This window comes from Cryptotermes secundus, unplaced genomic scaffold, assembly GCF_002891405.2.
Source record: "Cryptotermes secundus unplaced genomic scaffold, Csec_1.0 scaffold652, whole genome shotgun sequence".
In the NCBI taxonomy this organism is placed as follows: Eukaryota; Metazoa; Arthropoda; class Insecta; order Blattodea; family Kalotermitidae; genus Cryptotermes; species Cryptotermes secundus.
Window position 1 is genome coordinate 634061 of NW_019737992.1, and position 24589 is coordinate 658649.

At 41.9% G+C, this 24589-nt stretch overlaps 1 protein-coding gene across 1 annotated transcript in view; it reads right to left on the reverse strand.

The window, feature by feature from the left end:
* Positions 1-23425, reverse strand: part of LOC111870658 (protein CBFA2T1) — a 657082-nt gene extending 633657 nt beyond the window's left edge. The window contains exon 1 of the mRNA XM_023863129.2: positions 23182-23425. The gene's annotated coding sequence lies outside the window, so the exon portion shown is untranslated. The remainder of the gene's footprint in view (positions 1-23181) is intronic.
* Positions 23426-24589: the final 1164 nt, after the last annotated feature.

Genomic DNA, 24589 nt, shown 5'->3' on the forward strand with positions numbered 1-24589 from the left:
AATATTATATTCTCGACACACAAATAGGCATAATCAGCATAAGCACGTTTTTGTGACATAAATATGAATATTAATTTAATGATATTTCAATACGCCGTCATTTGGACATATAAAGACTCTGATTAGTAAATCTCTTGAATGAAACATGGCAATCCACTATTTTTATGATTATAAATTTTAACTTTCGAACTGGTCTCATACTGCAACACTAAAGGTAAGTACATAAGCCCTTGCGACTACAGTGTCATTAACTTTCGAACTGGTCTCATACTGCAACACTAAAGGTAAGTAGATAAGCCCTTGCGACTACAGTGCCAGGGCTCTGTAGATGGAAGTAACATATATACAGAGTTGGTACCTATGTACCAAACTACACTGCGTCACATTCCAGGAGACTGTAATGTTATTATTCACTCCAGTGAGGACCTCTAATCTCATATAATTTACGTCCTTATTCATTCATATATATATATATTTACATATGAAGATCAAAATTTAGATATGGTAAGAAGAATGAAGATATGGTAAGATCAGAATAACATGATCATGTTATTCTGATCTTACCAGGTCACTTAATTGGCCTGACTAACGTAAGACCCGTTGGAATTTTATCGGGAAACAACTTCGTCAAAACATCTAACCTCAATAACTTGAAAAGTTCTAGAAAACCAGGTATCTTTAAACAATATACTTAACTTGATGGAATAATAATATACACTAATCAATGCTGTTATCTAGAGGAAGTTTTCGGCAAAGCTGGATAAATGCAATACCAGCCCAAGCGTACCTTCCACTGATCCCATCTTCTGCTCATGTTCCTAACACTATCAGCTCCTACTGCCACACCCACATATGAGGACAGGCTTAACGCGCTGCCCGTTTGTACGTAAATCACATTGTTACCAACAGTAGAGGCTATGTCGCTAAACTGAGTGTGATGTGAAGGGTTTGGGAGGGATACGAAAAAAGCAAGAGGTGTAGTTTTACATATTTACCCTGAGCATGAGAAATGCCAGTCAAAGTAATCGAGCCTCCTGCCGGCATTACTTCCGGATAGACGCGAATTACATGCCTCAAAGGTAATCGAGTTCTGTGTTAATCTTATATTATGTTATCTGTGTTATTATGTGTTATTGTAGGGTAAGATTTAACTGTTTTCGGGAAATTCACACCCCGGCTTTTTTTTTAAAGTTGCTCGTATAATTCCGTAACATATTTTAACTCAAAAGACTGTTTCTTTTTAATAAAAATGTTCTTGTAGCCTTAAAAATTAATTAAACAATACGATGAAAGAACGTATATTTTATATATATAAAGAAATGTTCCATAAAGATTGTATTTGTGCACTTTTCAGCTCGAGTTTCTCCTAGTGGGAGTAGACAGTATCTCAGTGTTTGCTGAAAATCAGCGTTATGACCACTCAGTACATCAATGCAATTCGAGTAGCAGCCTTGTGCCGTTCTCCCGCCAAGGCTCCAATGTGAAATGCTACCACGCATCTGTTAATTAGGATTATATGTTCATGACGGTTGTGTATAAACACCAGGGTCGTATTTATTTTGGTACTTGTTTTAAACAATTTACCGACAGTATTTGTGCAGCAAACCTGATTTAACACAAAGAAACATCACACAACAATGGTCTGTTTTGGAACTGCTGTGGTACAAATTGCATTATCATTAGCACGGTTACTCTCTGAGAGCAGATACGTGTGCTCCACCGTCTTATATCACTTCATTTGGTGCTGTGATGCACGGTGATGTGAAGTGTGAACTACCTGTAAGTCCTCTGCAGTTGGACTAGGCATTCAATGACTCTTATTGACTGAAACCGACTGAAAGACTGCGTTTGTTACTCTGTGATTTGCAATGAAGTCTTTTCGCTTACAGCACGAGTTTAAGATATTTCGCTGGGTATTATTTTTCATGGAGCTCGCAGTCACGACCTACAATGAAGCCTCTGTTTCGCTGATGTGACTAAAAAAGCCTGTCGGTATACTGGGTCTTATGGACTAGGTAACTATGACGTAACATAATTCTGAGATACTTACAGTCGCTCAGCTAATTGCAAAAATGACTTAATTTATGAGGCCCAAGATTCTATATCATACTCACAAAATTACAATACTGGATACTACCAGAGCCAGTTGAATCCATGAAGACTGGTCTCCTTGGATCTGACGCCCCGTGGTCTACATCAGCGGTTCTCGACCTTTGTGAGACCGCGGCCCGGTCAATTCTTTTTTTTTATAAGGCGAGGGCCCGGTACCGGGCCGCGGACCGGCGATTGAGAAATACTGGTCTACAATACTACACGGTGTCACGGTGTTGTATCCACCTTTAGGAGAACCTCAGATTTCACTTAAGTGAATCCAGTCCACGTCCTCATATCCTAATTTTAGTATTAACCTCACATCCAAGCTTAGGTTTCCCAAATGGCCTCTTGATCCATTCCTCTTCGTCTTTCCCATGTGCCTTACATTTCCGGCCAGTCTCATCCTCCTTAATTCGATCAGCGTAATAGTATTTCGTGAAGAGCACAAATTGTAAAGCTGATCACTGTGTAACTTTATGCAGCTTCCTGAAGTTTCCCCTCCCTTGCGTCCAAATATTCCCCTCAGTACTCAGTACCGTCAAATTGCCTTGTTCCCTAAATATTACAGACCTAGTTCCACATCGATACAAAAGGTCAGGTAAAATCTTAGTGTCGTATACTTAAGTGTTTAGTTGTTTCGGGCCCGTGGGCAGGTTGCGTAATCTGTTAGAAAGCAGGCAAAACAGTAAAGCGGCATTTAACACCGCCAAATGATTGGTTCCCATTTTGAAATATAGAAAGACGCCCACTGATTATTCTGACAACTTCAGGAATGCCGTAATTCGGTGTTTTTTGGATTGTCAGTTAAATCAACTGCAGTGCTTATGCCGGACTGCCAAAATATCAAAGAAATCAAACAAGAACTTAAATTTACACGGTAGAAAATTCTGGCTCATTTCATTTTCCTTTGCCTCTAGATCTTCACTTCGCGGATGTTCTCGGACATGTAGAGTAAAACCGGTCATTTCAAACAAGGATGAAGAGAAATGCAGGAACCGTATACGTGTCTTCCGATTTTTACACAATTCGCAGACCATGACTGGGAAGTACACAGATACAGGACGGCATGCTGAATGGATACCGTGCCGATTGAAATTACACGGACACCGGGTTTAAGTAGTAGTAGTAGTAGTAGTAGTAGTAGTAGTAGTAGTAGTAGTAGTAGTAGTAGTAGTAGTAGACTGATCATTTATGATACAGCCTTTTGCACGTTTCACTTAAGAAGAGGTCTAAAATGGCTCCTCAAATACTTACGCTTCCTGCTGGAGGGAAACATCACAACGCCACAGGAAAATTATTTACGTGAATCCCCATCAATTCATCTTTAGTTTACCGTTACAGCGTACAGCGTTGTGCTACCTGTGACAAATATGAATTCGAATATACACGGAAGCAATGTTCCCTTGTTTCATTTGTGCATATTATTGCTACTGTGCATCAAACGTGAAGATATTTCTAAATGCTTAAGGATTTAAATTTAAAACTCTGCTTCAATTAATGATGAAACCATATATGCTGGTACCCGACTGTACCCATACACCGAGTTTGTGAGCACAGGGGGGAAAAGTTCGCTCCAAGGCTCCAACGTTTAGCAGTCACTATTCACAGCAACTCTGGTATTTGCGGTTTCTGTTACTGCTTTTCTTATGGCTGTGTTATCATGAGCAAACAGTGAGAAGACACGCGCTTAAATGATTTCCGGGTACTCAAAATCACGGCACTTACCCCCCTCCACTCGTGCACCACAGCTGGTATGTGACAAACAGCTGTTAGCAGCACCTGTGAGTACGTGTGTCGAGCACATGTTCACATCTATCATACACACACAAAAAACACGAACCGCCTTTCATTTATCCAACGTACAGTCTAGTCGCGAAGGCATTTCTGTTAAAAACACAATTTATACAATCCCGTAAGATTGCTTCATGTGAAATATAGCTCGGAAAATGTAAATACTGTGCAATAAAGCAGTGACTTGGGAACCTTGGTCCCCAGGTTTAACGTTGAAAACGTAATGAAATTTGGATCTGCACTGGAATAAATCTACTTTGTAAATTACAATTTCAATATTCACGCTCTTGTTCGGCATTTAACTTTATTCGTTTGGGTACATTAGTACTATTCGTAGGGAAATTTCAAATATCCCTTCAGAGAATTTTCAGAACGTAAGTCAAAACCTCTTCTACCGGTGCGAAGGACAGAATTTTCAACACCTCCTGTGATCTGTGAACAAATGTAAGAACTTCAGTCCAAATATTATCGGCATGCTGAGTCATCGGAAAAATTCGCGTGCGCTCCGGGGCAGGCGGTGCGCCGGTCGCGGTGAAGCGCGGAGTCGTGAACACGACAAGTTCATTAAAAACCGCCATGTACTATGCCATGAAGACATATGGGGGAGTGGAGGGACAGCTCCACCATTCTTGACCTCGGCACCAGATGGAGGTGAGTCGTCAGCTTTTTACCCTTGCCGCTTTACTCACTGGATAGGAGGCTGGGTGGACCCCGGAGTCGATCTGGACGCTGTAGAGAAATGAAAACTATTTCACTGCCAGAAATCGAACCCTGGCCCTCCACCCTGTAGCCTGTCGCTATGCCGTCTGAGCTATATAGACTCCTGTCCATATGACGATTTCGAAAATAGACCTGCCACCTATCTAAACACGCGAGAACTACTCATAACGACCTAGCATACACAGTCAAGTAACACATATATTGTCATGTGTAGGGTGGTACGAGCGACGAATATGGCGGATTCTACTCGTAGTTCGGATGGTTGGATTTCTTAACACCTTGGTTACAAGTCCTCTTAATCACATTTAAATACAGAGCTATCGCTGATTCACACACACTGGTCGAATCCTGGTACCACAACTACTAAATAAAAGGCAGGAACTATAACAGTCTCACTGAATCACACACTCCAAATATTACACATAAATGAAACCTTCTAATGACACACCAAGCCTTCACAGGTTGACTTCTTATTCTACTTCTACGACGAACTTTCCGTGGCTATATTGTACCGAATATTCAAAACTGAAATCGTAGCGTTGTTCGTTTTTTTAAAATAATTCCTTTGCACGGAACCCACGGAAAACACCGTCTCCAATTGTTGTGGATGGATATTTACAACTGCGTTGCCTGGCAACAGCCTTCCTATATCTACGTGATTTGCTCTTCACGGACCGCATAGAAAACCGTTTCCCTTTTACTGTTGCCTATATTCGTGTTTACACAGCTGTTGCCTGGCAACGTGTTGATCAAATCCGTTACACACTATATATATATATATATATATATATATATATATATACACACACACACACACACACACATACGTATAAATGTAGTTGGTTGAGGCACTATGCTGAAAGCCGGAAGGCGACAGGTTCGAATCCCGATGCCATTAGTTTTCTTTCAATTGGCCTAATCCTTCCAGCCGCACTACGGCTCTAGGGTCGACTCAGCCTCTAACAGAAATAAGTGCCAGGAAGGGGGTAAAGGGCTGCCGGCTGATAAGGCTGACAACGTCACCGCCATCTGTGAGCCGACTGTCTAGAAAATGTAGGAGCATCGACGTCCCACAACCCTATGTGCCTCCCTGGTCTGTTACAGGGATAGCTTGTATGGCTGTTTTTGATAGTAATGATAAATTTCGAAGTATGGATCACATGGATCGATAAGGGCCAAAATTAAATTGGCCCTTCAAATTTCCGTGGAGGCCCCTTGATCAGATTTCATTGAAGTTTGATAAACGTGTTTACAGACCAACACAGATACAAGATTTACTGCAGCCTTGACTTATGTGCTTTATGTAAAGGAACGAACGAAAACATATGAATGACGCAATTGCTTCGCTGGAATTCGTTGCTCGTTGCTAACCTTTTATATTTTGTCTACTGAGAGGGATCAGGGGAGAAGGTTTGGACTCCATATGTCTCTCATCCCCATGCAGTCTGAGTGTCGAATCGAACAGTAGGACCCCTCTTTTCCCCTCCCCTCCACAGTACGGAACTATTTCCTTATTTCCAGCATCGGCAGATGATAAGCTGACGCATTTCCGCACGTGGGGCCCCATCTGTGTTTCGCATCACGCACCAATGGCACACATCCTTCCTTCTGAGGGCTTACGTTTACGTTAGAAGGTACAGTACGTATAATCAATTAGATTGCAAATGAAGTGAGTTTCTCAAGCATGATAGAATGGAAAGAACGAGTATTCATCTTCTGCCACAGTTCCATTCATGCATGGGTCGGTTGTACTCCGATCGTAGTTCTTTAAACCTCTATTCAGTCCTTCTTAAAGACATTTTGTCACTATCCGAGATCAGGAAACTGCCTTCTGAATCAACCAGATTTGAAGGCATAATTTTACTTTAAAAAGAGAAGGGAAGATATAAACAAAAAAAACACTAATAAAGAAAAATGCGGAAAAGTTTGTTTCTATATTTCTTAAAACCACCGTCCTTCAGTTGACTTCCATACTTTTTAACTAACTCAGTGCCGAGACAAAAATGAAGTCCCGAACCTAAAGGCCGAGGATATGATAGGTGTTGCCCGGCTAGAGCCATCACACAACTCAGGGGCTATGTATGTGTGTAACAAGAGTTGAATGATTAGCGGGGGGAAACTGAAAATACTTGGAGAAAACATGCTCCAATGTCACTTTTGCCCGCCACAGATATCATAGAAAACCATCGGGGATTGAGCCCAAGGCCGCGAGATGAGGAGCCAGTTTAATTATACGATTCAGATTTACAGTTTCCCATTTATCCACTAACAACCAAAATAAAAATGTCGATCATTATCATCATCATCATCATCAGTAATCTGTCAGACGACAGGTCCACAGTCTCTTCCAAAACAGTTCCTCCACTTAATGCGATCTAGAGCTTTCTCCTTCAAATGACAGTATCCTCTTCTGTCCCCAAGGTCATCCAGCATCTTCTTACGTCTTCTTCCTCGTCTTCTTGTCACTTCTATCCGCCCCTCTATCTTTCCTTCGATAACTTCTTTCAGAAGGCAGTTTCTGCGTAAAACATGACCAATCCAATTAGCCTTCCGTTTTCTTATTTCGTGTAGGATATTCCTCTGCTCACTGACTCTAATTAACACTTTTCATTTCTAATATAATCGGTCAAACTGATCTTCTCCATCCTTCTCCAACACCACATTTCGAAACTTTCCAGATGTTTCTGATCTACTGCCCTAAGTGTCCATGTTTCAGCCCCATACAGAGCTATGCTCCAAATGTAGCATTTCACTAGTTTCTTCCTCAAATTTAAGTCCAATTTGCTGGTAAAAAGATTCTTCTTCTTGCTAAATGCAGCTTTTGCCATGGCAATCCTGGATTTAATTTCACAAGTACACCTTCCATCATCTGTTAACAAGCTACCCAAATATTTAAAACATTTCACATTCTCCAGTTGTTTTTGGTCTATCTTCGAACATTATACGGCTAGAGAATTTCTTCCAGCTTCGCAATGTCCGTAGTTAGTACTCATCTGACAACGAAGCCAAGAGCGAGAGTGTCTCCTCTAGACGGCGGTCACTGCTTACTTCCTCCGGCGAGGTGAGTACTTGTGCCTTTCTGCGCGACGTCTCGCAGTTACCTAAATTATTTTTACTGGCTGAAGCTTCATCGATAGGAGTCGCCCCTTTCGACCTCGCGCGGTCCGACAGCTTCACGTAGGTCTGTGTGACATTTGCTGACATACCTTGACATTGCTCATCACTGTTTAATTATTACCTGAACCTGCCCAGAAGTACACTAACAACATTTCGACACCGCGGCACAACACTGAACAGAAGAAAGGTGTTTTATAATGAAGAAAGGAGTCTTCTGGGTAGAATAAAAGAGAAGAAAATCCTCAAGCGAAGAACTAGCAGATGCACCTGCTCACGCTGGTTCTACGCTTGCGGATTTTCTTCTTTTTTCTTCTACCCTGAAGATGGAGGCGATACGTTCTCCGAAACGTCCGTTAACACAATATTGACTCGGCGTCACATCCCAGAAGACTGCTTTCTTGATAGTCACCGCCGTGAAAACCTCAGATCTTGATATCAAGTGATAACTTGCAGCCTATTACCGTATTTTATTTTTTATTTTTGTCAGGTGGGATGAGACTGAGTCCACTTGGTACGTCCACCACTAATTTCCTATTGTACCAACCCTGGATGATAGATGAGTATGGATCATTTGATGGAATGAGAATTGGCAGGGGAAACCAAAGTACTCGGAGCATACCTGCCCCAGTACCATTTAGTCCATCATAAATCCCATATAAACTGACCTGGGATTAAACCCGGGCCGCCTCATTGGAAAACCGGCGACTAACCGTCTGAGCTATGACACGGCCCTTATGAACGCATAAGTAAGTATTATAATTTTATTGGATACATTTGTGACAATATTCGAAACCCCCTCGACATCTTAAATACTTAATTCTTCAATGATACTCGTCTTCACAAAAATGCTCCACAAACTTGCATTCTCTAAGTAGTGGAACACAAGTTTATGTTGTGTTACGAACTTACTTCTTGCTTTGTTTCTGATGTCGCCCTAACGAAATGGAAAGAGCTACCAGCAATGCATTATTCCACCGGAAAGGAAGGAGCTGGAAGTGTGATGGAAGGGCATTCATCTATTAGAGATTCTTCATAACTACCTACCTTCCCTTCTGAACCTTTATTTTTTTTATTGCTAGTGGGGTGGGACTAAGTCCCTTGTACTGCGGCCACATCTGGCCTATTGTACCAGCCCCAGATGATAGGTGAGGGTGATTGTGGAGCAATTGGTGGAATGAAGATTTGCACGGGAATCTTCATTCCACCAATTGCTCCACAATCCCACTTGACCAGAACGGGAATCGAACCCGGGCCGCCGCGGTGGGAAGCCAGCGACTAACCGCTTGAGCTATGGCGCGGCCACTTCTGAACCTTACACGGAAGAATAAAATTTTTAAACAAAATTGCCGTTGGTTTAAACCCGCGTGTTGAATATAGAATTGATCTCTCAGAGGGTGGAAAAGGGGCGTCTGTCGTCAGAACAAAAACGATTAGGTCTGACGCCTATCACGTGAGGCGGACTGCGTTCCACTTAACAGAGGCAAATTGTCTCAAGACGCCCATGGAACATACAATGTAAGACTGCGGAAACTGACTGGTTCCGAACTTTTCTGTAAACAGGTTCCGTCTAAGTCTGCAAAATACCAAAATCATTTAAGGGCCAAACCTGAACATTTAAGTGAAGAGGAGAAAGGTCACGTTTTAAGAATTTAAAACATATTACGTAAAGACAAAATTCTGGACAAACGCCAGGCGTGTAGGTATTGAAGAATCTGTTTTTTCTCAGCAAAGCGCCGCAAAGTACCGTGAATGAGAAGGTCAAACTGGCATTTGTCTCACTGACAAATGCGGAGATGTTACTATGCCTACATGATATAATGCATAAGTGCATATAAAACCTCACTGAAGTAAGAAGGCTCCGTGAACTTCACCATGCAATATCACCAACCCCTACACCAAAGAAGGATAATTTTCGCAAGATTTCGGCAGTTCAAGAAATATAAAGCACCACACTAATTTTGAGTGAGATGGCGTCAACCACCAGTCCGCTTCACGGTTGCGCTGTGCACAAAACATTCAGTATATTCAGGAGAGACCCAATCCTGGAAGGCATGATGAAGGCTCCTTTGCTTAAATAAACACCGCGCCATGAAATGTAGGTACAACTCCATGCATTCTTGACATCAACAGTATACATAGGCGAGTGGCCAGCTGCACGCTACTCTCTTTATTCCTGAAGACGTAGCTCCAGATATTCACTGTATAAGAGTTTCCCAGAGCTGGTCTGGACCGTATGGAGAAGACAAACATCGCTTGTCCTTTCCGGGAATTGAACTCCGATACGCCTGTAGCCCAGTTCGTAGTCTGGTCACTATACTGATTGAGCTGACACCTAATTGCTTTAGTTGATGTCTTCCACGATCGAATCGACGGAACACAGCCACCGTTGTCAGCCATGGTTTTGTTTTGTTGATCGCGGTTTTCTATTTGTATCTGGTTTTGCTAATTCTACCCGTTTCATTTATATGTTTGAGGTTTATATTTGTATACACGGGATGGAGAGTCTGGGGATTCTGCAACGTCGACTGCGGACAGGACTGAAATAGCCAGCTGAAACCAGTCTAATCCTAATTTATATAAGAATAATTTTAATATTATAGTCCTTCCTGAACCTAGATCAATTTGAGGTTTATTTACTTCATGTTTTCCCGACCAATATTTTCTTGTTCTTAGGCTGTGATGGGCACTGGCAGCGGTCGCGATTCCCCTAACCCATAGTTTCGCATAAGACTCTGGTCATACGTACCGCGGTGTTTCTCTGGGAAGTAAGCCCAGCGGTTGTCGAGGGATTATTCCTTTTATGTTGCTCGGCTTAACACTCTTCACAAGGGCGTAATTTGTTGTTTGTACATATCATCAATGAAAGCAATGGTCGCTTGCTACAGCTAAACATTCATTCGTTTGTTTTGTGGCTTCTGGTTTTAACAATCTGTTTAATTTTGCTTTGTGACAGTGCTTCATCCTACACTATAACCCTGCCTGGGTGGAAGTTGGTGATGACTTTCTGTATTCCACTTCTTATTTTCGTAGTTTATCTGATGATGGCGAGTTCCAGTTCTGTCTGATAACTTCCACATGTAATAGGGTTCCATCTCAAGTAAAGATGAGGAGTTGTCCTTTGCTCGGTGCATCACTTCTGCACATGTGAACTTAGGATGTACGCTTTTGTGTTCTGAGATGTATCTGACGTACATTACGTCTTGCAGTTGTCTTTACTGTCGTCCTCAGTGTACCGACTGTCGATATACTAGTAGATTTTGTATTTATTTTTATTTTCAAAAAAAGTGGATAGTGTTGAAATCGAGTCCAGAACCCTTTCAATATTAACCGTGGTGGTGTGGTGCCCTCACCGGAAGTTGGGACTACAGTGAAATTCCTAAACGTCATTTGTATAAATACGGACAGGTCTGGCCTACATCTCGGACAGTAGGCAATTATCGCTATAAATATGGCGTGCTGAAGGAAATCGGTCGCATGTAAACGGATGCAGAAGCAACGCTGAAGGAAGGATACGCCTCAGACAATGGGATTTGCGAACACAATTATTGTGTAATGACTCACTAATTATTACGAACATTTGCGGAATGCGATGTGACTAAACGGAAGCAAACCCAGTCCTCGGAACTCGGCATCAAGTATACCTCACGTGATGGACAATACCTAGCACAGTTACAGTGTAATGAATTGTCACACGTCCTCGGATAACCGACCTGTGCCTACTTGCAAAAATGGAAGCACTTCATTTCAGGTCATCTTTCGACGACTCCGTTATCTTGCTCAAAAACACTCTTAAAATGGAAAATCATTGTAATTCCCGGATTCATGCACAATACCAGGGACAATGACATAATCTGCTTGCCATGTGCTGTTCAATATGTGCGGTTTCTCGTTGTTACAGTGCCATATGTTTTCATGGAAAGCATGTTAATGGCTTTACTTCAATTATGGAGTAGTGTTTGTTCCTTAACGGGTATCAGGTCCACTTGCCAACTCAGGTGATGGTGCAGTTCCTGAGAGAGGAATGTTGAAAAAATCACAAAGGAACTGCAGATTAGCTCACCTCCTTTATCATATAAGGATAAACGTGCTTATATTGTCGTCATGCCGTGTGTACATTACGTGTCTGTTCCTGTTGAACCATTTACTGATTTTCAAGTTACTTGATACAGTCACAGTGCTGTAAAGGTCATCTCCCTTTGTGCCTAATCATTTTACATCATTAATAATACCAACATTACAGCCATGCGAATTTTTGATATGATAGCGAAACTTGTGCCATTTATTGCGAGGTTTTGCAATGTTGTGTTGCAATATATGTTATAAAGTATTCCTTTTGTACTAATGTAAAATAACAAGACGGGCATTCGAAATGTATTTTTCGCTTTCAGTTTAACAGCACTGGAGCCTTTAATGCAAGACTGTGCATGGAACACGCGTAGACATTCTGTGTGGCGCGTTCATACCGAAAATCTGAAGAAATGCGCCCACTAGCGTAGTGATGTCTGTCTGCCCCTTTAGCCTCAGGTATTCGAGAACCGGCGAACAGATTTTTCTAAAAGTTGAATATTGGGAGTTTTACTGAAATTTGTTGATATATTCCACTTCTGGTTAAAATCAGACAATGATAACAGGCAATTTACATGAAGACTTAAACGTGTTTCTATTCGCTTCTCGAGCTGGCTGTTGAAGAAGGGTAAAGAAAGTGGGCATGTGGACTGAATTCACCAGGCTCGTGAGAGTCACTAGAGACTTGCCTTTGTGAACACGGTAATGAACTTTCAGAGTCTGTAAAAGACGGGGAATTACTTGTCCAGCTGAGGGACTGTCAGCTTCTCAAGAAGGGCTCTGCTTAATGGAGTTGGTATAGTTCATATGAATGTATGAACTGTAGGCCTTCTCGGCCCTTGCACCGCGACTTCAGTAGTCTCTTGTGCCTTGCTTAGTTCATATGCAGGAGACCTTACGGAATTCAATACGTAAAAAGAAGTAAAGCTATGCCTGTAACAGGCCGGACGACGTTGATGCTCCCACATCTTCTAGAAAATCGGCTCATAGATGGCGGTAAGCTTGTCAGCCTTACGCACAGTAATATTAATCACTGTACATGGGATGCAGTGATGGGTTGTTATGCATCATAAAACTATTCGTGTGTGGCAGAAAAACTCTCTACGGGGAGCGTTTAACAACCTGACAAAAGAAGACTGGCAGCCAGTGTCCAAACAGGTGAGAAATTGGACATGGAATAGGGTAAAAGTTTATGATCACGGGACTGATAAAATGATCATTAGTTAGGAAATTCCACAAGGAACAGCCACACAGAAAAGGAATGGGATGATTCTATGGATGATGCAGCGCTCTAATAGCATAAACACATTAAGTAAGTTGCTATAGACCGCGCCACAGCTCAGGCGGTTAGTCGCTGCCTTCCCACCGCGGCGGCCCGGGATCAAGCCCGGGTCTGGTCATATGAGATTTGTGGTGGACGAAGTGGCGCTGGGGTAGGTTTCCTCTGAGTATTTCTGTTTCCCTTGCTAATCTTCATTCCACCAGTTGCTCCAGAATCACCATCCAGGGCTGGTACAATAGGCCAGTAGTGGCCGTAGTACCAAGTCGTACTCAGTCTCACCCCACTAAGAATAAAAAGAGTAGTTATGGTATTAATCTGACCTTCCACGGATAAAGCTTGTTTCCAAACCCCGTCTTTCCTGTGACGTCACTAAGATTCACACACAGAGTAGGCCACGTCTACAACTGCAAGATATAAAAAATCCTGACTCGAATAATATCTGATCCCATGATCACAAGGTTATCCAACTAACAAACAAAAAATAAACTCCGTGGCTTCAGTCCACAAGCGAACTATACCGACCGGAGCGACTGCCGCTTGTAGGCGGAGTTAGTGTCAAAATTTAGAGGATAGAGGATGTCGCATTGTCAGCGCAACGAATCCCCACGGCCGTTAATTTCGGTTTTCCAGACTGGAGACGCTATTTCCTTAAAATAGCTCCTCAATTATCCTCACGATCCTGAGTGGACCCACTACTTCTCAGAAAATCTGGTAGCGCCGGGAATAGAACCCGGGACCTCTGAATCTGCAGCCAGGAATTCTGACCACTAGACCACAGAGGCTAAACTGCATTTCAATGATGGATTAAAAACACAATCTAAACAGATCCAATAGAAGAGATCCGTCAGACTGAAAGTTTATGCAATAAGCAGAATCCTTGTTCCTCGAACAAGGGAAGTACGTACACTAAAAATGCAACAACGCTGTACGCAGCATTTTCCCGTGGGGAAGGAGTGAAGTTGCGACGAATTGAAATTCGAGAATTTGAGGTTAGCATAGCGGTGGTTATGAAGAATTCTGTCTTCTGGGATATACCGCTGTGTAGTCCGCTGAAAGTCAACTGAGTTTCGGAAGAACATTTCGCCTCCATTTTCAAGCTCGAAAAATAAGCCTAGTAGGATACCAGCGTGAAAGCAGGTGACAAGCAGAGCTCTTGCTCGGCTTATTCTTCGAGCTTGAAGATGGAGGCGACATGTTCCTCCGAAACTCAGTTGATTTTCAGCGGACTACATAGCGTTATAACCAGAAGAAAGAACGTTTAAAATTTAAGTCGGAGTAGCACCAGAGAATTCCAACCGAACGACTAACAAACTGGCGCTGTAGCAACATTCTGTCAAAGTCCGTGAAGAAGGAAGCTGAATTTAATATAAATATATATAGCCTACTCAAGAAAGAGCAATATAGATCTATACAGCTGGGCTTTCATTGAACTGTGCTGCACAAGCCCTCTTCATGGGTGTCGTGTGGATTGTGGTCAATTCGGGAAAACATGCCAGCTATATCTCCCCTTATTCACATGCATACACAGTCCCTGTAACTGGTGGAAGTTCATTAAATAACACTGTTATCCGACACTAATGCAGAACATCACACGAGGTGCGAGGACCATGTCGCAGTTGTAAAGAGCGGACCAGTGGGTTGCACTTTTTCACACGCAGATACAAGGCAAGCAAGCCTGTAATCCCAGACGAAGGCAAACCGGAGGGAAAACTTGCCATCAATGCACGGAATCGCCCAGTGGTTCGGTGGGTTGCTAGTTCGAATCTGTGGAAACATCGCCAGAGCTCGACAGTGTAACAGCACTTTCCTGGTTCGTTTTCGCCTCGTTTGTGGTTCAGACTTGACGCTGTGAGGAATGACTGGTGAATAACGAAATGTAAAGAATTAGAGGAAGGGACAATGGCCTGACTGAAGTGCTATCCCACTATTATCCTATAGGGTCTGAGGAAAGCCACGAAAAGCGTGAATCAGGGTAGCCTGTGCCCCAGACGATATTCGAGCATAGAACCTGCAGAACACGTATAGAGTTTTAACGCTAGATCAACCACGGAAGTTATTGAATTTGAACTTATTTGACAGAGATTTTGTTGCTATTGGGGGTAAACGATAGCGTACTTGGTTGAGGCACTATGCTACAAGGCGGAAGGTCGCGGATTTGATTCCCGATAAGGTCACTGGATTTTTCAATTTACCTAATCCTTCCAGCAAAGGAATGGGTCGACTCAGCCTCTAACAGAAATAAGTACATGGAATCTAATCTGGGGAGTAAAGGGCGGTAGGCGCGTAAGGCTGAAAACTTTACAGTCTTCTGTGAGTCGATTTTCTATGGAAAATGTGGAAGCCTCGAAATGTCACAACCCTATGGGCCTTCACGCTCTGTTACAGGGATAGCTTTACCTCTTTTAGTTGTTATTAAATGCAGACGTATTAGGAGTGTGAAGCACAATTTTGACGTTTATTTTCCAATTGGAATGATACATACTAGCAACACAGAGACCTAGCAATAAATATTAAATAGGCCCATTAGAAAGGAAATTGCAGACTTGCACTGCTTAGTTTTGTAACAGTAGCAGAGCATAATCCTATTAATTCTGTGGAGATGTTCCAGTGTGCTCTACCAGACTGTAGCTACGCCCACAGCAGCGCATGAAACCTGACAACCCAACAACCGGACTAATTCTGCAAAGGAAAATATAGTCGCTTATCTACACTCAGCGTATTCACCCACAAATTACTCACCCTATGATGTCATGTAAGTATTCCAAAGTCTTTGTCATGCCTGGAAAATTCGATGGAAATCTTGTTCTGAAAGTTCGTTCATTATTGTCGCCATACTGCTCTGCAAGTCTTAGCGATTCCAAATGTGACACTTTCATGAAGACTCTGTTTCGAGAACACAAAAATGTCGCACGGAGTCAAATAGAAAGAGCAGAGAGGATATTTTAAAATGGGTATCTGTATTTTGGCCAAAAAATCGCTTTGCCGAAAGTCCTGAGTGGAAAGTTGCATTGTAGTGACACAAAATCATCTTGTCCAGCAAAGATTTTGGTTTTTTCAAACAGCATCAAAATTTGTGTGCAGAATTTCAGTTAACTATACTTTTCGAAGAACATAATTGTAACTGATAATTTCGCTTTTATAAGAAAACAAGAGAAATCACAGTGGCTGCGTGGTAATGATATGCAATCTCGTTACCTGCACAACCAGTGGGATCGTGGGTTCGAATCCCGCCCAAGGCATGGAGTATGTGAATTAGCGATAGCGCTATAGTTACTTGTAGTTACGATCTGTTACGGACATGCTTAAGCTACTTCTCAATGTAGCCACGGCAGGTACTGGGGCACTTGTGGTATCGGGGAATACGTTTTTGTATGCCTGTGTCAAAGAAGACTGCCTCGTGTGAGCTCAGCCACGTTTTGACACCCTCCATCAACTCCTCATTATTGTTGAAGCGCTGTGGTCGCAGGTAATAAACAGGTGGTAGTCGCTTGGATCGAGATCAGGGCTGTCAGGAGGGTAGTCAAACAACTTCCAGTTGAAATGCACCAGCAGTATTCTAGTGCAAGCAGCTGTATGCGGACGCGCATGGCCATGGAGAAGCATTACACAGGATGTAAACATTCCATGCTACTCAGTTTTTTAGGGTTTCACAATAAATTTCTTGCGTTAGTGTGGTCCCTGGTTGGGTGAATTCCACCATCAACACTCCTTTTCTGTCACAGAAAACAGTTGCCATCAGCTTTCTGACAAGAAGAAAACATTTGTTTACACTTTTTCGTCTTGATTTGTGAATGTGTGTGCATCCAGTGCCCTGACTGCTCTTTGGTTTCAGCATTCACAAAATAAACCCAGGTTTCATCACCTGTTACTCGTAAAATGTGACTGAGAAATTCATCGCCATCTTTATGGTATCGCTCTGAAAATTCAGAGCCGAAGCCTTTCTCAGCATTTTATGCACACCCGTGGGCATATTCGGAACCCTTCTTGCGCAAAACTTGTGATAGCCTGGCCTGTGATAATCTCGTAGAGAAGAGTGCGTTAAATTTTGTGGAAATTCACATGAAAATTCTTAAATTGTTAAGCGCCGTACTTAAATTTTTTTTGTCAGTTCTTTGAACAAGATCACCGCTTACTACAGATGGAGAGCCGACCACTTCGCTCTTCATCGTGAACATTTATTCGCCCATCTTTCAGCATTCTATACAATTGTCTTGCAGTTCCTTCGCCCATTATTTTTGGCCGTAAACTGCGTGTAGCTGACGATGAATTTCCGCAGCACTCGTGTTTTAGCGTGAAGAAAGTGGAATATAGAGCGTATATCGTAGCTGGCGGAATTATCAATTGCACGACACATAATTCACTCTGTATAGACAAGACCAACCACTAAGTGACCAGTTATATGACGTTTTACAAGGCAATGGGTCATGTGACGCTACCTCGCGTGCGCCAGCTCTCCCCCCGCTGCTACATTAGTTTGCCTAAAATAAAAGGCGGTTACTTTCCGAATAGCTCCGTTATAATAGCATTACACACTACTAAAAAGCCAGTATTCAAATATGTAAACACTGCCCAATTTAGGAGTACTACCAGACAAATACAGGTATAGTAAATATTCCAATACCTGATGATGGCTTAATGAGCCAAAACGTAAGAAACGACGAATCTATGGTGTCTATACAACCCATTGCGGAGAGAGAGTACAATAAAGGATTTCCATTCTGGAAATTCATGGAAGTAGGATGAATGTCATCGTATTGACAATTAGACACACTTTGGGAACGAACGCAATATACAATAATTAAATTAAATTGTGTGATACTAAATATATTTAAATAATACTAATGTTTCTAGTACGAGATATCGTGTAGTCTGGTGGAACTCTACAAAATTTCGGCGGAACCTGTTACCTCCACCCAGGGGATGCAGGCAGCAGATTCTTCACACACGTTGATAGCGATATACCAGACTACACGGCGTCATTCTGCAGAAAACAATAGTATTCCTAGAGACCAGCATGAGATCCTCAAACCTCACATCTTACAAACTTCAAAATGATCACACTAAATACATAAGTTATTTTGCTTTCCTGTTCACTTTTACTTAAAATAAAATGATCAAATTACAGGGGCTTACGTATCTTAAGCTCTGTACATGGGCCTGTTTGACCTGAACGCGGGGGCAGAAATAGCTTTCCGGAACTAGGTAGACGCTCTAAACCAGCAGAAAAGCACGAGGATACGACCAAACCATATTACGAAGCTGATGAATACTGTGCATTGTCACCGATCACACAACAGCTGTAGTCGGCAACCAGCTCAAAGCTCCGCCCTTCTATGATGTATTGGGTATACGGGAAACCAAGTCTGAGAGTGGAGAATATACGAAAGGGAGCTTATTTGGGTGCCAAGAGATATTTTCTGATGATAACGTCTGATCAGGCATGCTCCTTCGTCTGACGCGACGATGGGGTGGCTCGTCCGGTAGAGCAAATAATTCAATGACAAGCTGCTCTAGTGACACCTCCATAAAGCAGGACTTTGATTGGTTTACACGTATTTGCTTGTTTCTTATTCTCATTCACTCACTCTTCGAGCTGAGCCCTTTTTGAGGAGCCGCCAAATCTGCAGCTACCCAAGAATTTCCCAACATTTCATGGAACCCGAAGGTTCATTACCGTGTTCACAAGAGCCCTCCACTGGTCCCTATCCTGAGCCAGATCAATCAAATCTGTAACATCCCATTCTATCTCTCTAAGATTCATTTTATTATTGTCCACCCACCTATGGTTTGGTCTTCCTAGTGGTCTCTTTCCATCTGCCCTCCCCAGAAATATCCTACATGAATTCCTCCTCTTTCCCATTCGGGCTACATGACCTGCCCACCTCATCCTCCTTGACTTGATCATTCTAATTATACTTGTAGAAGAGTGCAAGTTATAAAGCACCTCATTCTGCAGTTTTCTCAAACCTCCTGTCACTTCATCTCTCTTCAGTCCAAATATTCTCCTCAACACCCTGTTCTCAAACACCCTCAGTCTATGTTCCTCCCTTAATGTCACGGACAAACTTTCACACCCATACAGAACCACAGGCAAAATTATAGTTTGTATATTCTAATTTTTATGTTTATGGACAGCAGACGAGAAGACAGAAGGTTCTGGACTGAATGGTAGCAAGCATTATTCGATTTCAATCTCCTTTTAATTTCTTCCTGACTGAACTTTTGATTTTGTTACAGTCGTTTCAAATTTCTCAAGTGTGCCACATTTTCAAAACTTCTGTTAGCTATCTTTATGTCATGATCTTGCCCAGCATTCTGGTGACGAGACAGCAAAATATACTTAGTTTTCTCTGCGTTTACTTCTAGACCAACCTCCTTACTTGCGTCAATTAAAGTTTGTGTGTTTTTCTTTATGGTATCTATGTTATCGCACAATAGATGTATATCTTCGGCATAGACCAGCAGTTGATGTGTCCCATTTAATTTCTGTCCCACCTGGTCTTCCTGGACCTTCCTAATGGAATATTCTAAAGTAAAATTGAAATGCAGTGAAATAAAGATTGTTCTGGATAAGAAACTTATCATACAAATGTTTACCTATACAAACTTTATTGTATGTTTCATTTGAACACATTTTAATCCGCCTAATTAGATTCATGGGTACCCAAAACTCTAGGAGATTACTGTACAATACTTTCCTCCTAACCAAATCGTAGGCTTTCTTGAAGTCTATGAATAGCTGATGTACTCTCTCACTGTACTCCCATTTTTCCCAGTACCTGATCAAAACAAAAGATCTGATCTGTAGTTGATCTGTTACGTCGAAACCACACTGATGATCCACAATAATTTCATCTATATATGAACTTAACCTTGAAATAAGAATATTGTATAAAATTTTGAATGAAGTTGATAGCAGTGATATCCCTCGACAATTACTACAGTCAGTTTTATAACCCTTCTTGCGAACTGGTACATTAATAGACTCCTTCCACTGATCAGGCAATTTTTCCTTATGCCAAATAGAAGTAATTAGATTGTGGATCTTAGAACGTAATATTTCGTCTCCTGCTTGAATGAATTCTGCCGGAATTTGTGCTTCCCTCCATCCGCAACCTGAGGAGGCGCCATTCCATGGTCACAAGTGACGCAACTAATTCTTAATTTAAAATTTTGGTAACAATGTAAATATAAGTTATGGTCTGAATTTCTAACTAGGAGACGCATATTGAAGCAGATGGCACAGGTTATGCTTCTAAAATTATTTCACGAATATTTGACTGCTCAATGTCGTGATGCAAACTCTTGGCTCTTAACTGACCTACACTCTTCTTACTTACTACCTTTGACAGACTGCTTGATCATGCAACCTTTGTTTCTGACACTGACTCCCTATATAAAGCTCTCCTCCGTCGAACTAAAACTGCTTTCCTGTCCTCATAAAGTGAGTGAATGCGCGAACCATGTGTAATCCAATCACCGCGGACCACCAGCTGCTAACTCTTAATAGCAAACATATTCTCCATGTCCACATCTGGACCCCTTTCGAAAAGCATTCGTACATTCCTAGAGAGAGAGAAAAATAAATTCAAATTCCTTACTTCAAAATACCAACTCTAGAATTTCCGAAGGCACTGTTAAATTTATAAGATTCCAGATGTGTAAAACTGTATCCTTTCTGTTCTTCACGTGAGTTCTTAAGCCCTCTGTGGGTCATAATCAGCAGAAAATCTACTTGGTGTGTAAAGAACCTTGCAGCACCCTGGTAACAAATTGAAGAGATTTTCACGGCGGTGACTATGAAGAATGCCATCTCCTGGGAAGCAGCGCCGTGTAGATCTTGAGTGAATCGACATTTCGGAGGAACGTATCGCCTACATCTTCAGGGTAGATTGCAGTCTGGAGCCACCTGCTCACGCTGGTTCCTCACTCACGGATTTTCTCCCCTGAAGATGGAGGTGATAAGTTCCTCCGAAACGTCGGTGCACACAAGATCTACACGGCACCACGTCCCAGAAGACGCCATTCTTCAAACTGAATAGATGTCTGGCTGGAATTAAACAAATGAATAAGTGTGAAACTGGGGTACGTGTGGTACATAGAGGCTGAACTTGCATAGCAAATTTTAGAAAACGTTCCTGCATCTATTTCTGTTAGGAACTGCAGCATTTGATATCTTTAAGCAATGGAAACAGCTTCGTAAAAAGGCGCTCTGAACTACATACAGACAGTGTCAACTGGCAACCACCCCCATTTTCAACTCTGTCTCAATCTGATATCGCTTGAAGTACATAAATCTGAAATGGTTACAGTCGCCATTTATTATTCGTCGAGTTCGAGAGGCCAGACTCAAAACAAGGAAGCTGGCTCACCCACAGGCAGACATCACTACTCATGCAGTGAGACAGTTGCAAAACATGTGTTCCCGGTGGAGCTTTAAATACATGTTTGTTTTCATGCTTTCCGCACAGATTCTATGAGAAAGTGAAATTGCAAACACGATACACAAAAAGGCTTTAAGAGCTGCGTTTCTTTCTTGTTTTTCATAAAATTGTTTTATACAGAAATATATTTACAAAAAAAAATTGACGCAGCTCTTATCAGCTGTTGTGAAAAAATGCCTTTTCATTTATTGGAAAGTATGCCGGAATTTCCGGAGATATGTGGTGAAATTAGCACTTAAAGCAGAGAGTTCCCTCACAGACCACGAGCCAAGCTGAGCGGGCAAACAGAACCCAGACCTCAGCGTGAATTTCAGCACGCAACTACCACAAGACACGTCGCTTTCTTTCCACCTGTGTTACCGCACCCGAACAATACTTGCTGTAGCACAAACACGACACAAAGGCACTGAAATAACGTGATGGTTATTCGATAAATTGACTGAAAGGGGGAAACAGGGGGAAGAGGGAAATCCAAGCTCAAAACTATGTCACCGCCCCTCTCCGTTCTGCTGCGGGTCAACGTGTTTCCTGAATATTTCCCCTGTCGCTGTCTACCCAGACGAACTCTCGTACTTTTCAGCTGCCTCCAACAGGCTCGGGTAACACTGGCTACGAACCCCTGCATTATAAAGCACCGAGATTTAAATGGCGAGATTCGAAAGAGATGCAGTCCACCATTGCCGTCAAATGGGCTCACTCTGTGAGCCAGCATCGGTTACTTTGTGCTCACCCATGCTGGCACAATCACCCCATTTGACAGTAGAGTACTTGTAAATTGCAGTAAGAACTTGGATTTAAACACCTGCGATGCTCCAGACCTCTACAGACGAACACGTTTATTTTGCGATGCTGTCAGTAGCTAGGCTATGCAGTGTCCAATTGTAAATTGGTTACGAATGATTAATTGGAAAGTGTTTAGAATGAAGCAGTAGTGTCCTAATCGAGACCCTATACTAACAATTTTCATTTACATTACAAACAAAATGCGCACGTCTAGTATCCAAGCTTCACAAGTGCAGTTTTAAAATTCCACGCTTCTGTGAAACCAAATGATTAAGTCAGCCCGACAAATTTATAATTTACAATTTGAAATCTATCATAGCGGTCGTGCGGTTCATTTATCGTATGGTCTTGGACTGCAGCAATACTTCAGTAAAACCATGTGTAAAAACGATATCAGATTGACATGGAAATGTTTCTTTTGCCGAGACACGGGGTCTAATGAAACCTAGTGTATGTCCACGTGTTTATTGCAATGACACAGACAAATAAGAGGCCGGAGCCAGTGCACTATGTGTTATTCCAGAATTCTGGTATCACACAGAGAACTGATTTATTTACTCCAGATAAAGGCTCTTGTTTTTCATATTTTGCAACAAGAAAGAATATATAATGCATTCTCTCTCTCTCTCGTTCTCATAAGTAAAGTTCAAATAGTATGAGTACTTTACAAGAAACATTTTACTTTAAGGTTTGAGGTTATCCTATAAATTTGGGTGTGACATATGAGTACCTGTTGTAAAACTGTTATCGCTACGTTCACGTCAGGAAAATCGTAAATGACAATTTACATATTCGATATTCGACACATGGACACTTACGTAAGCTCTGCTGTATAATCCGCGTCTTTAAATACTGTTATGAAATTAAACTGAAATCTTCCCTTACCTTACTGATCAATGCAGACAGGTCCGGCACTCAACCAGGTGATGGTTATTTCTTCAAACTGTTGGAAATGTCTTTCAGTAATTATTTACGTAATAATTACAAATATTTTCACACGATATATAATGACAACACGAACCTAAGCCTATTACTGCGCCTTCTGTTATTATTAGTACGGTTTACGATGTTTTGAACAGCGACAGAATATTTAATTTACAGACTAAACCCAGCGCAACCGTCGCAGCGAGGCTACCGCGCAGAGTGCAGCAGACGATATGCCGTCAACTGTTCGTGAGAGCCGCCCGCCAAAGTTTTACGGCCATGTGCGCGCGCACGTGTTCCCTGTTCACGACGTTGCCAAAATTAACATAATTAATAATTCCGTGTGAAGAAAAATATTTCCTCAAATCTTTTTCTTTAAAATAAATTGGTGTGAAATGCCAACAACGTATCCTCCGGTATAATCGATCATCCCATTTCTTGCCAAGTAATCGATTTTATTTAAAGAAACACTGATACTATTCATTTTAAAGACATCGAATGCAAAATATGATTAAGCATTTGGAAGTCTAAGGACAGTCAGCTTCTAATACACTACGTTGAGCATACTGACACCGTGCCTTACGATTCATTCAAATTATGTTCGACGCGATAATTTCATGTCATCTGTCCTGATAGGCCTATATTTCCCCTCTGAAGATGCTGTCACCAATTCGAAATCATAGACATTTTTAATATTCTGTATATTTTACTGTATTTAACAAGTACAACAAAATTACAGGACATTAACAGCTACTCTGACGCATATGACCATTGCTAGGCAACGGCTACGGAAAACACGTTCCCGAGGTTACGCTCTCTATTTTATAAGGACGTCCGTGGCTTGGTATCGGGTCGATAGACACGTTTCCGCAGCAACTAATAAGCACAGAATAACAGAGGAACTTGCTATAAGGCCAAGCATATACAAAAGAGACAAGCCCACCTTCTAGTCAGAGAGGATGTTACATAAGGACTATTACCGCAAGGACTCAGTTGAAGAAAAAAATATCTCTGGTCGTGAGTGTCAAGGGGATTGACGCCAAGACGAAGTGATTGGCGGTAAACTGCCAGTCGTAAAGCAACTCTGACTCTGGCTCTGACTCTGACGCATTCATTCGTTAGTGAGTTGCCATTCGGCATTCGTATGAGAGTCCAGGGGTTGAGCTGAGTTGAGCTGAATGTTCAGCTGTGGAGTGTTGAACAGCGGCCAACGGAAGCTGAAGAAGTGATCGATTCGTAAATCAGAATGAAGTCAGTAACAGCAAATGAAAGACTAGAACAGAAGACAGCCGTTGCCCAGTGAGGAATGGAGCGAGTTCTCGGCAGTAGATCGATTGTGAGTTATTGTAATTGATTGTAACTGTAAAAG